The sequence below is a fragment of the Astyanax mexicanus genome, chromosome 12, assembly GCF_023375975.1.
Source record: "Astyanax mexicanus isolate ESR-SI-001 chromosome 12, AstMex3_surface, whole genome shotgun sequence".
In the NCBI taxonomy this organism is placed as follows: Eukaryota; Metazoa; Chordata; class Actinopteri; order Characiformes; family Acestrorhamphidae; genus Astyanax; species Astyanax mexicanus.
Window position 1 is genome coordinate 40,121,896 of NC_064419.1, and position 12,009 is coordinate 40,133,904.

Sequence of the window (12,009 nt, forward strand, 5' to 3'; positions counted from 1 at the left end):
TATACAGTTGAGTGTGGTAGTTATCAACCTGTCCTGTGAGGTAACACATAATATGTTTACATAGTGCCAACACAACGCATTTTGTCATACATATATACATACACTTTAGCAAGTAGCACCTTTACCAGAAATTTTGGGAAGTCAACAAGCTTCTAAATCAGAATCCTGGTGGGATATTTGAGCGCTCTTCTTGGTAAGATTGAGTTAAATTTGTTTTGTTTTTTGTGAAAGACCCAAGGTTAAGATCAAAACTTAATGTAGACTTTTTCTTTCTTTTTTTTTAATCACAATCACAGTTCTAAACTGAAACTCCTGTATAAAGCTGTTCTTCAGCAGAGTGGCTTTACTGCTACAACCCCTACTGGTAGAATTCATACATAAGGTGCACCGGCTTATAAGGTGCATTGATGATTTTTGGGAAAATTAAATTCTTTTTTAGTGTTAAAAATATGATACAGTATTGTGTTATATAGTTTATATAGTATATTACAGAAAGCCATCAAAAGTTTGCAGAGCGAAAGGCAGAATGTGAGCAGTGCATTCTTAAGCTTGATCGCTGATGGTAACAAGTGACGATGCAGCACATAAATACATATGATATGTAAATATAGTAAAAGTATTAAACTCGTCAAAAATAGGTAGTGAAGCACATATTTTTATTGTTAAAAATGAAATGTTCAATGCTCACACAATGTTTCAACACAAATATGAAACTTCTTATCCATCTGAGACCCACTATCGGACCTCGCTTGAACGTACGATAATTGTATGATGCTAAACAAGCTAAAAGTTTAAACCGTTTAGCTGATGATTTAAGGTTATGATGATACATTTTCTAGTATTTTTCTTTCTCCTAATTCTCCAGTTCATCCACTTACCAGTTCTACTGGCAGCCAAATCGCCCCACAGCATGATTAGTCATCATACATGACTACACTGCACCTTAACACCTTCAAATATCTCAATCTGTTGTCTCTATCCTTTGCAGTGTCTGTGGTAGCCACCAAGTGGTGCTGTTGTATTCTTATTTTGCACACAATAAAAAAAATCCTGTTCACATGGCAGAGTTCAGTGAATTAACATATGAGCCTATTTGAGGCTGATCTTTGATAGCATATATGCATGTTTGTTGAAATATATATATATATATATATATATATATATATATATATATATATATATATATATATATATATTTTTAATAGGGCTATGGCTTAGTGTATAGTTAAGGCAATTATAGTGTTTAACCTTTACCTTTTGACTTGGTAATCAGTGTTATATGATTAATGTTTGAAGTATAGGCTCTTATTTGGTTGTATTATTGCTCCACAGAGTGTATAATTGTTATGGCGGTTCTAGTTGTGAGCTGTGGTTCAGCACCAGTGACAGCTTCTTTCGGAGAAAGCGCTGGCTGTGCTCCCCACGGACCCTGAATTCTCAGCTTAGGTCCGTCAGCTCTGTTCAGCTTTAGTTTCCCTACAGGAGGTCAGATGCTTTCAACTTCTATCCATCATTGTCTCTCAGTTACAGTCTATCCCTTCTCCCCTTTCATCTCTCTTTCCACTGATCTTCCTGTACCTTCCTCTGTCGTCTGTCCCCATGCAATACTTGTCCTTCCCTCACTTCCTTTCTCTCGCATGCACATCCATGGTGTGCTTTTAGCTCTGTTCTTCCTGTTTTGGCTAAGCAAAAAATGTAATGTTAGCAGATGGATGTTTATTATTATTATTATCATCATTGTGTAGATACGTAGTGTGCTAGTTTGATCAGTAGCCTATTGGCTGCCTATAAGTTTCTTAAAGCCCTATATGGACGGGATTAGTTTCTCAGGGGGTCCTGGGGTAATTTTCTCTTTTATTGCGGGTCCTCTGGGATTTTATTCCCGTTTGAAACAAACATGTATGTGTTTTTCTCAGACGTCCTTTGAGAAAATTACAGACTAAATTACCCACTGTTTTTCATTGAACTCCGTGGTCCTCCAGTAATTTTAGTCCCGTCCGGATGCACATCTATAAGTTTAGTCACCTCACGTTTACAAAAAATAGCTATTTGTCCACTGCTACGCACCGTAATTACACTTGTAGTGCGCGTTTCCACAGACATCCACGTAAAACACAACAGCGAGTGGAAATGGAGGAGCTTCTGAACGTGATATCATGTGACGGAGAAAGCCAAAAAAACTCACTAGTCCTCCTGTTTTTACAACCGCAGTCCAGATGCAAGAGTTTTATCTCTGAGTAGAAGTGTGAAATATTTTTCACAGATGTCCCTCTGAGAAACAAATCCTGTCCAAATAGGGCTTTAGTTAAATGTTCTTTTCTTTTGATCTCAAAATGATGTGTGATTTTTTTTTCTCAGTTTATCAAATTATCTCAAGATGTATACCCCATTGTTTAGAAGTACTGCATTTTTATTCGATGGTTTGCACTATTTAAAGAAAAGAGAAAAAAATTAGCACTACATAGTTTTGAACTTGGTCTCACATACTAAGACATTGTTTCAGTGATTTCCAACAACATTATATTATATTTCAATCTTAGCCCAGAGAAAGAATAAGTTATATAAATGAGGACTTTGAAGACTGTGTCACTTGTCTGGCACAGTCACAGTCCACTGCGGCTGGTAATGCCTTCCATGATGTATTCCCGGGATACACTGTGAATCAAGGATTTGTTGAATGCCACCAAAACTTTTGAAATGGATTATCCCATACATTTGGCACCCACTACCAGGCCTTCTTTGGTAGAATCCAAAATTCATTCATACATCAATACTGACAAACTATTCTAAATCTAAGGGAGCAAAACGCACCATAATGATACTAACACCCCCATGCTTAACAGTCAGGAATGTATGTTTGCAATTTTGGTTTAATGCTTTTCATTTACCTAAGAAGATAAATACATGTCTCTAAAAGGGTAAAAGTGGAGTAGGCCAGCAGACTAATGCTGCCTTCAAGTCCTCCTTAGAAATTCTCACTTATGAGGTTGAAGGTCATAATTACGACTTGACATGCCTTCAAGTTTTTTTTGGTCAGGTGGAAATGGACGCCATTATGAAAATCCTTTTGTTTATACTTTTGGACTATTAACATAAAAAAAAAAACAGGAGGGTTATTTTACTCTACTCCAAGAGAATGAAGTGAATATTTCAATATTTTTCACAAATTTCTAGTGATTTTATTAGTTAGCTAATAACAACCTGCAAGTGTTTAAGTGTTATGGCAACTGCAGTAGTGTAAGCAGTTTACAATATGAACTGTCTGCATTCATTTATTCATCTTTTGTTACTGACATGCCCCCAACTAGGAAACTCGGGGCTTTTCAAAAAATGCAAGTAAATACGAGTTTGTGGTGGTGTTCATGTGCTCTTATCTTGTAAATACAATATTACCGACACGACTTGAAGGCAGCATAAGGTTCGCCTGTTTAAATCCTGGATCATGCAATAGGATATCCCGATATCAATATGAAACATAAAAAAAATCTAAATTAGTTTAAGTTCCACACTTGATTTGGCTGCACTATTTTTTGTCTTTCCATGTTAAGAAGTAGTGTTGTGTGCATTTACTGTGGACCTCTACCTCGCTCTGCCTGCACCTCGTCATATCATATGATCATACCTTCTGCATGCGGGTAATACAACTTGAATTTGGATTTACTTACATCGTAGCATCTTTTTTGACGTGTTCATCCCAAAATCGCAAGATGTAATAAAAATAAAAATAAACCTGACCATTTTTTTTATTATTTTCAGTTTGATAATATTTGGTTGCTGGCTTCATGTGTGTTGGAGGAGGCATGTGCTAGACCTTACCCTCTAGTGTTGGGTCATTACTAACGGTAGGAAGAGCTCCTATGAACAGAGATTTTATAATTGGCCTTCCAAATGGTGTAAAATTGGAAAATTCTATTCAAATAGGTAAAGGTGACAGAGGACATTATAAATCTAACCTACACAAGGCCTCTTTGCTTTCAGAGCAAGTTTCTGACCTCTGGTGACAGAATCATTGCAGGGTTCTGTTACACAGCTGACACGGCTCTGCAGACTCACCTTTATAGACAGAAGCTGCAGGCAGTTTACTGCAGATTAAGGCCAACAGTCTGCTGCTCTTAATCTGAAGGAGTTAACTCCAGGCGTCTGTCTTAGGTGGCATGTTTCCTCACAAGAAAGGATAAGAACAGGGTGATTGTTTGGATGATCTGTTATGTGTCTGGATGCTCTGGTGAGGAATTATAGTGTCACTTGCTTTTGACAACATGCTCCAGTGATCTACAGTCCTGCAGTTTGTGTTGTTGTTTATGATTTATCAGCCTTAACCCCTTGCCTTTAATCTAAGTTAACATGTCACTACTGTCCAATAGAGGTTAACATGGCTTTTACATGGGTTCACAGACAGGTCAGTACGTATGTCTGTCTGTGAGTTTAAGCTTAAACAGAAGTGGGTTATGCAGCAAGACAACAATCCTTAGTCAAAGCAAAGTTAAAGGTCAAAAATGTATTCTTTTAGCAACATTATCTGCACATATTTTAAAATTCATCTCAACTGGCTATAAATAATACAGCCCTAGTCTAAAGTATGCAAACAAACTGCAGTGAAGGCTAATCAGGCAAAATGACAGCTTTTAAATAGTGGGGTTAGTTACGCAGTGTTACAAAAACAATGTATTTTGAAACCACAAATTGTTCACAGCTAAATTAAACAAATCCCACATGAGAAAGCAATTATTGAACTAGAAAAGGCAAAGTTTGTGAACGAACTTTAAGTTGGCTTGGAAAATTTCTAAAGTGGTTGCTAGGCAGTTGCTAACGTTTTCCTAGTGGTTGCTAAGGTGTTGCTAAGTGGTTGCTAGGCAGTTGCTATCTAACTAAAGTGGTTGCTAAGTGGTTGCTATGCAGTTGCTAACGTTTTCCTAGTGGTTGCTAAGGTGTTGCTAAGTGGTTGCTAGGCAGTTGCTATCGTTTCTAAAGTGGTTGCTAAGTGGTTGCTAGGCCGTTGCTATTGTTTCTAAAGTGGTTGCTAAGCAGTTGCTAGGCAGTTGCTAACATATTCCACATGGTTGCTAAATGGTTGCTAGGCAGTTGATAACATTTTCCAGGTGGTTGCTAAGATGTTGTTAAGTGGTTGCTAGGCAGTTGCTATAATTTCTAAAGTGGTTGCTAGGCAGTTGCTAACATTTTCCTAGTGGTTGCTAAGGTGTTGCTAAGTGGTTGCTAGGCAGTTGCTATCATTACTAAAGTGGTTGCTAAGAGGTTGCTAGGCAGTTGCTAACATTTTCCTAGTGGTTGCTAAGGTGTTGCTAAGTGGTTGCTAGGCAGTTGCTATCGTTTCTAAAGTGGTTGCTAAGTGGTTGCTAGGCCGTTGCTATTGTTTTCCTAGTGGTTGCTAAGTGGTGGCTAAGTGGTTGCTAGGCAGTTGCTGTCGTTTCTAAAGTGGTTGCTAAGCTGTTGCTAGGCAGTGTCTAACGTTTTTCTGGTGGTTGCTAAGGTGTTGCTAACTGGTTGCTAGGCAGTTGCTAACGTTTTCCAGGTGGTTGCTAAGGTGTTGCTAAGCGGTTGCTAGGCAGTTGTGATCATTTCTAAAGTGGTTACTAAGCGGTTGCTAGGCAGTTGTTAATGTTTTCCAGGTGGTTGCTAAGGTGTTGCTAAGCGGTTGCTAGGCAATTGCTAACGTATTCCACATGGTTGCTAAGCAGTTGCTAACGTTTTCCAAGTGGTGGCTAAAGTGTAGCTAACTGGTTGCTAGGCAGTTGCTATCATTTCTAAAGTGGTTGCTAAGCAGTTGCTAACGTTTTCCTAGTGGTTGCTAAGTGGTTGCTAGGCAGTTGCTATCATTACTAAAGTGGTTGCTAAGTGGTTGCTAGGCAGTTGCTAACGTTTTCCTGGTGGTTGCTAAGGTGTTGCTAAGTGGTTGCTAGGCAGTTGCTATCGTTTCTAAAGTGGTTGCTAAGTGTTTGCTAGGCCGTTGCTATTGTTTCTAAAGTGGTTGCTAAGCAGTTGCTAGGCAGTTGCTAACATATTCCATATGGTTGCTAAGTGGTTGCTAGGCAGTTGCTAACATTTTCCAGGTGGTTGCTAAGATGTTGTTAAGTGGTTGCTAGGCAGTTGCTATAATTTCTAAAGTGGTTGCTAGGCAGTTTCTAACGTTTTCCTAGTGGTTGCTAAGGTGTTGCTAAGTGGTTGCTAGGCAGTTGCTATCATTACTAATGTGGTTGCTAAGTGGTTGCTAGGCAGTTGCTAACGTTTTCCTAGTGGTTGCTAAGGTGTTGCTAAGTGGTTGCTAGGCAATTGCTATCATTTCTAAAGTGGTTGCTAAGTGGTTGCTAGGCTGTTGCTATCGTTTTCCTAGTGGTTGCTAAGTGGTGGCTAAGTGGTTGCTAGGCAGTTGCTATCGTTTCTAAAGTGGTTGCTACGCTGTTGCTAGGCAGTTTCTAACGTTTTCCTGGTGGTTGCTAAGGTGTTGCTAACTGGTTGCTAGGCAGTTGCTAACGTTTTCCTGGTGGTTGCTAAGGTGTTGCTAAGTGGTTGCTAGGCAGTTGCTATCGTTTCTAAAGTGGTTGCTAAGTGTTTGCTAGGCCGTTGCTATTATTTCTAAAGTGGTTGCTAAGCAGTTGCTAGGCAGTCGCTAACATATTCCACATGGTTGCTAAGTGGTTGCTAGGCAGTTGCTAACATTTTCCAGGTGGTTGCTAAGATGTTGTTAAGTGGTTGCTAGGCAGTTGCTATAATTTCTAAAGTGGTTGCTAGGCAGTTTCTAACGTTTTCCTAGTGGTTGCTAAGTGGTTGCTAGGCAGTTGCTATCATTACTAAAGTGGTTGCTAAGTGGTTGCTAGGCAGTTGCTATCGTTTTCCTAGTGGTTGCTAAGGTGTTGCTAAGTGGTTGCTAGGCAGTTGCTATAATTTCTAAAGTGGTTGCTAGGCAGTTTCTAACATTTTCCTAGTGGTTGCTAAGGTGTTGCTAAGTGGTTGCTAGGCAGTTGCTATCATTACTAATGTGGTTGCTAAGTGGTTGCTAGGCAGTTGCTAACGTTTTCCTAGTGGTTGCTAAGGTGTTGCTAAGTGGTTGCTAGGCAATTGCTATCATTTCTAAAGTGGTTGCTAAGTGGTTGCTAGGCTGTTGCTATCGTTTTCCTAGTGGTTGCTAAGTGGTGGCTAAGTGGTTGCTAGGCAGTTGCTATCGTTTCTAAAGTGGTTGCTACGCTGTTGCTAGGCAGTTTCTAACGTTTTCCTGGTGGTTGCTAAGGTGTTGCTAACTGGTTGCTAGGCAGTTGCTAACGTTTTCCTGGTGGTTGCTAAGGTGTTGCTAAGTGGTTGCTAGGCAGTTGCTATCGTTTCTAAAGTGGTTGCTAAGTGTTTGCTAGGCCGTTGCTATTATTTCTAAAGTGGTTGCTAAGCAGTTGCTAGGCAGTTGCTAACATATTCCACATGGTTGCTAAGTGGTTGCTAGGCAGTTGCTAACATTTTCCAGGTGGTTGCTAAGATGTTGTTAAGTGGTTGCTAGGCAGTTGCTATAATTTCTAAAGTGGTTGCTAGGCAGTTTCTAACGTTTTCCTAGTGGTTGCTAAGTGGTTGCTAGGCAGTTGCTATCATTACTAAAGTGGTTGCTAAGTGGTTGCTAGGCAGTTGCTATCGTTTTCCTAGTGGTTGCTAAGGTGTTGCTAAGTGGTTGCTAGGCAGTTGCTATAATTTCTAAAGTGGTTGCTAAGTGGTTGCTAAGTGGTTGCTAGGCAATTGCTATCATTTCTAAAGTGGTTGCTAAGTGGTTGCTAGGCTGTTGCTATCGTTTTCCTAGTGGTTGCTAAGTGGTGGCTAAGTGGTTGCTAGGCAGTTGCTATCGTTTCTAAAGTGGTTGCTACGCTGTTGCTAGGCAGTTTCTAACGTTTTCCTGGTGGTTGCTAAGGTGTTGCTAACTGGTTGCTAGGCAGTTGCTAACGTTTTCCTGGTGGTTGCTAAGGTGTTGCTAAGTGGTTGCTAGGCAGTTGCTATCGTTTCTAAAGTGGTTGCTAAGTGTTTGCTAGGCCGTTGCTATTATTTCTAAAGTGGTTGCTAAGCAGTTGCTAGGCAGTTGCTAACATATTCCACATGGTTGCTAAGTGGTTGCTAGGCAGTTGCTAACATTTTCCAGGTGGTTGCTAAGATGTTGTTAAGTGGTTGCTAGGCAGTTGCTATAATTTCTAAAGTGGTTGCTAGGCAGTTTCTAACGTTTTCCTAGTGGTTGCTAAGTGGTTGCTAGGCAGTTGCTATCATTACTAAAGTGGTTGCTAAGTGGTTGCTAGGCAGTTGCTATCGTTTTCCTAGTGGTTGCTAAGGTGTTGCTAAGTGGTTGCTAGGCAGTTGCTATAATTTCTAAAGTGGTTGCTAAGTGGTTGCTAGGCCGTTGCTATCGTTTTCCTAGTGGTTTCAGGTTTCTACGTTAAAAGCCCTAGGAGGAGATAGTGATTAAATTTTGCGAATAGAATAATAATAATAAGTAGAACTAGAAAAGGCAAAGTTTGTGAACGAACTTTAAGTTGGCTTGGAAAAGTACGCTAATAACGTTGTAAAGTTAAAATGGTTGCTAAGTGGTTGCTAGGCAGTTGTGATCATTTCTAAAGTGGTTGCTAAGCGTTTGCTAGGCAGTTGCTAACGTTTTCCAGGTGGTTGCTAAGGTGTTGCTAAGCGGTTGCTAGGCAGTTGCTAACGTATTCCACATGGTTGCTTAGTGGTTGCTAGGTGGTTGCTAAGCAGTTGCTAACGTTTTCCAAGTGGTGGCTAAAGTGTAGCTAACTGGTTGCTAGGCAGTTGCTATCATTTCTAAAGTGGTTGCTAAGCGGTTGCTAGGCAGTTGCTAACATATTCCACATGGTTGCTAAGTGGTTGCTAGGAAGTTGCTAATGTATTCCAGGTGGTTACTAAGTGGTTGCTAGGCAGTAGCTAACGTTTTCCAGGTGGTTGCTAAAGTGTTGCTAAGTGGTTGCTAGGCAGTTGCTATCATTTCTAAAGTGGTTGCTAGGCAGTTGCTAACATTTTCCAGGTGGTTGCTAAGATGTTGTTAAGTGATTGCTAGGCAGTTGCTATCATTTCTAAGGTGGTTGCTAGGCAGTTGCTAACGTTTTCCTAGTGGTTGCTAAGGTGTTGCTAAGTGGTTGCTAGGCAGTTGCTATCATTTCTAAAGTGGTTGCTAAGTGGTTGCTAGGCCGTTGCTATCGTTTCTAAAGTGGTTGCTAAGCAGTTGCTAGGCAGTTGCTAAATTATACCACACGGTTGCTAAGTGGTTGCTAGGCAGTTTCTAACATTTTCCAGGTGGTTGCTAAGATGTTGTTAAGTGGTTGCTAGGCAGTTGCTATAATTTCTAAAGTGGTTGCTAGGCAGTTTCTAACGTTTCCCTAGTGGTTGCTAAGGTGTTGCTAAGTGGTTGCTAGGCAGTTGCTATCATTACTAAAGTGGTTGCTAAGTGGTTGCAAGGCAGTTGCTAACATTTTCCTAGTTGTTGCTAAGGTGTTGCTAAGTGGTTGCTAGGCAGTTGCTAACGTTTTCCTAGTGGTTGCTAAGGTGTTGCTAAGTGGTTGCTAGGCAGTTGCTATCATTACTAAAGTGGTTGCTAAGTGGTTGCTAGGCAGTTGCTATCATTTCTAAAGTGGTTGCTAAGCGTTTGCTAGGCAGTTGCTAACGTTTTCCAGGTGGTTGCTAAGGTGTTGCTAAGCGGTTGCTAGGCAGTTGCTAACGTATTCCTCATGGTTGCTAAGTGGTTGCTAGGTGGTTGCTAAGCAGTTGCTAATGTTTTCCAAGTGGTGGCTAAAGTGTAGCTAACTGGTTGCTAGGCAGTTGCTATCTTTTCTACAGTGGTTTCTAAGCGGTTGCTAGGCAGTTGCTAACATATATTCCACATGGTTGCTAAGTGGTTGCTAGGCAGTTGCTAACATTTTCCAGGTGGTTGCTAAGATGTTGTTAAGTGGTTGCTAGGCAGTTGCTATAATTTCTAAAGTGGTTGCTAGGCAGTTGCTAACGTTTTCCTAGTGGTTGCTAAGGTGTTGCTAAGCAGTTGCTAGGCAGTTGCTATCATTTCTAAAGTGGTTGCTAAGTGGTTGCTAGGCAGTTGCTAACATTTTCCTAGTGGTTGCTAAGGTGTTGCTAAGTGGTTGCTAGGCAGTTGCTATCATTTCTTAAGTGGTTGCTAGGCCGTTGCTAACGTTTTCCAGGTGGTTGCTAAGTGGTGGCTAAGTAGTTGCTAGGCAGTTGCTTTCATTTCTAAAGTGGTTGCTAAGCTGTTGCTAGGCAGTTTCTAATGTTTTCCAGGTGGTTGCTAATGTGTTGATAACTGGTTGCTAGGCAGTTGCTATAATTTCTAAAGTGGTTGCTAAGTGGTTGCTAGGAAGTTGCTAATGTATTCCAGGTGGTTACTAAGTGGTTGCTAGGCAGTTGCTAACATTTTCCAGGTGGTTGCTAAGGTGTTGCTAAGTGGTTGCTAGGCAGTTGCTAACGTTTTCCAGGTGGTTGCTTTTCCAAGCCAACTTAATAATGCCTCTTAAGCCCGATCTGGACAGGATTACTTTCTCAGGGGTTCCTAGGGTACCGTATTTTTCGGACTATAAGGCGCACCGTATTATAAGACGCACTATCAAAGAACGCCTATTTTCTGCTATTTTTCCATACATAGGGCGCATCGCATTATAAGGCGCGTTAAGTGACACTAGAAAGGGTGCCTATATCAAAGTGAACAGGGGTGGCGCCATGTTTCCCTTCCCCCACCGGGGGTGGTCGCTTGCCGGTGGAGCGTCTCAGTATATATAAATCTAGCTATTTCAAAGTCAAACGAGTGCTGGATATTAATCTACACAGATTCCTCTCCTGAAAACTGTTTATTTGGGTGAGTAACGTGCTTCAGTTTATTTACAGTAAGCTTAGATTTCCAGATGTCCACTAAGGCTTGCTGCACCAGCGTTAGCATAGCTATCCGCTAGCACGCTAGCTAGTCACCTAAACTAGTAAAGTTAACCCAAACTTAAACGACAGCGTTACACTGAGTAATCCTGCGTGTTCTGGTAAGACAGTGAGATATTAGCTAGCGATTCGTCCCCCGTAGCTTGTTTTAACACGGTAAACAAGCAGATTACAGGCTGATAAAACTCACCTCTGAGAGAGTTAGCGCTTAGCATCTAGCTAATGCTAGCCAGGCAAAGCAGCACAGACTTACAGGCCGATAACTCATCTCTGAACGGTGAACGCTTAGCGATTAGCATCTAACTCTAATAATACTGCTCCAGCAGTATTAAAAGTACTAAATTTAGAAAATACTGATCTCTGAACAGTGAAAAAGCTAGCTAGCTAAGCGGTATTGCTGCTCCAGCCTCGGAGCGGCACGGCTCTGCACGGAGTGTGTGTTTACTGCTCCTTACACCTGACGGGTAAAATTTAGATAATACTGATCTCTGAACAGTGAATAAGCTAGCTAATGCTATTTGCTGCTCCAGCCTGGGAGCTGCACGGCTCTGGACTCTGTATAGCACTGAAACTCTGTATAACGCTGCACGGAGTGTGTGTTTACTGCTCCTTACAACCTGACGAGTAAAATTTAGATAATAATGATCTCAGTGAATAAGCTAGCTAGCTTAGCGGTTAGCATCTAGCTAATGCTATTGCTGCTCAGCCTCGGAGCTGCACGGCTCTGGACTCTGTATAGCACTGAAACTCTCTATAACGCTGCACGGAGTGTGTGTTTACTGCTCCTTACAACCTGACGAGTAAAATCCATACAAAAGGCGCACCGTATTATAAGACACACTGTCAATTTTTGTGAAAATTAAAAGTTTTTAAGTGCGCCTTATAGTCCGAAAAATACGGTAATTTTCCCTTTAATGGGGTGTCCTATGTGATTTTATTTCTGTCCAGAACGAACATGTACGTGTTTTTCTCAGACGTTCTCTGAGAAATTTACAGGCTGAATTATCTACTGTTTTTTCGCTGAACTTTTGTGGTCCTCTGGTAATTTTAGTCCTGTCCAGACACACATCTCTGAGTTTCATCAGCTCA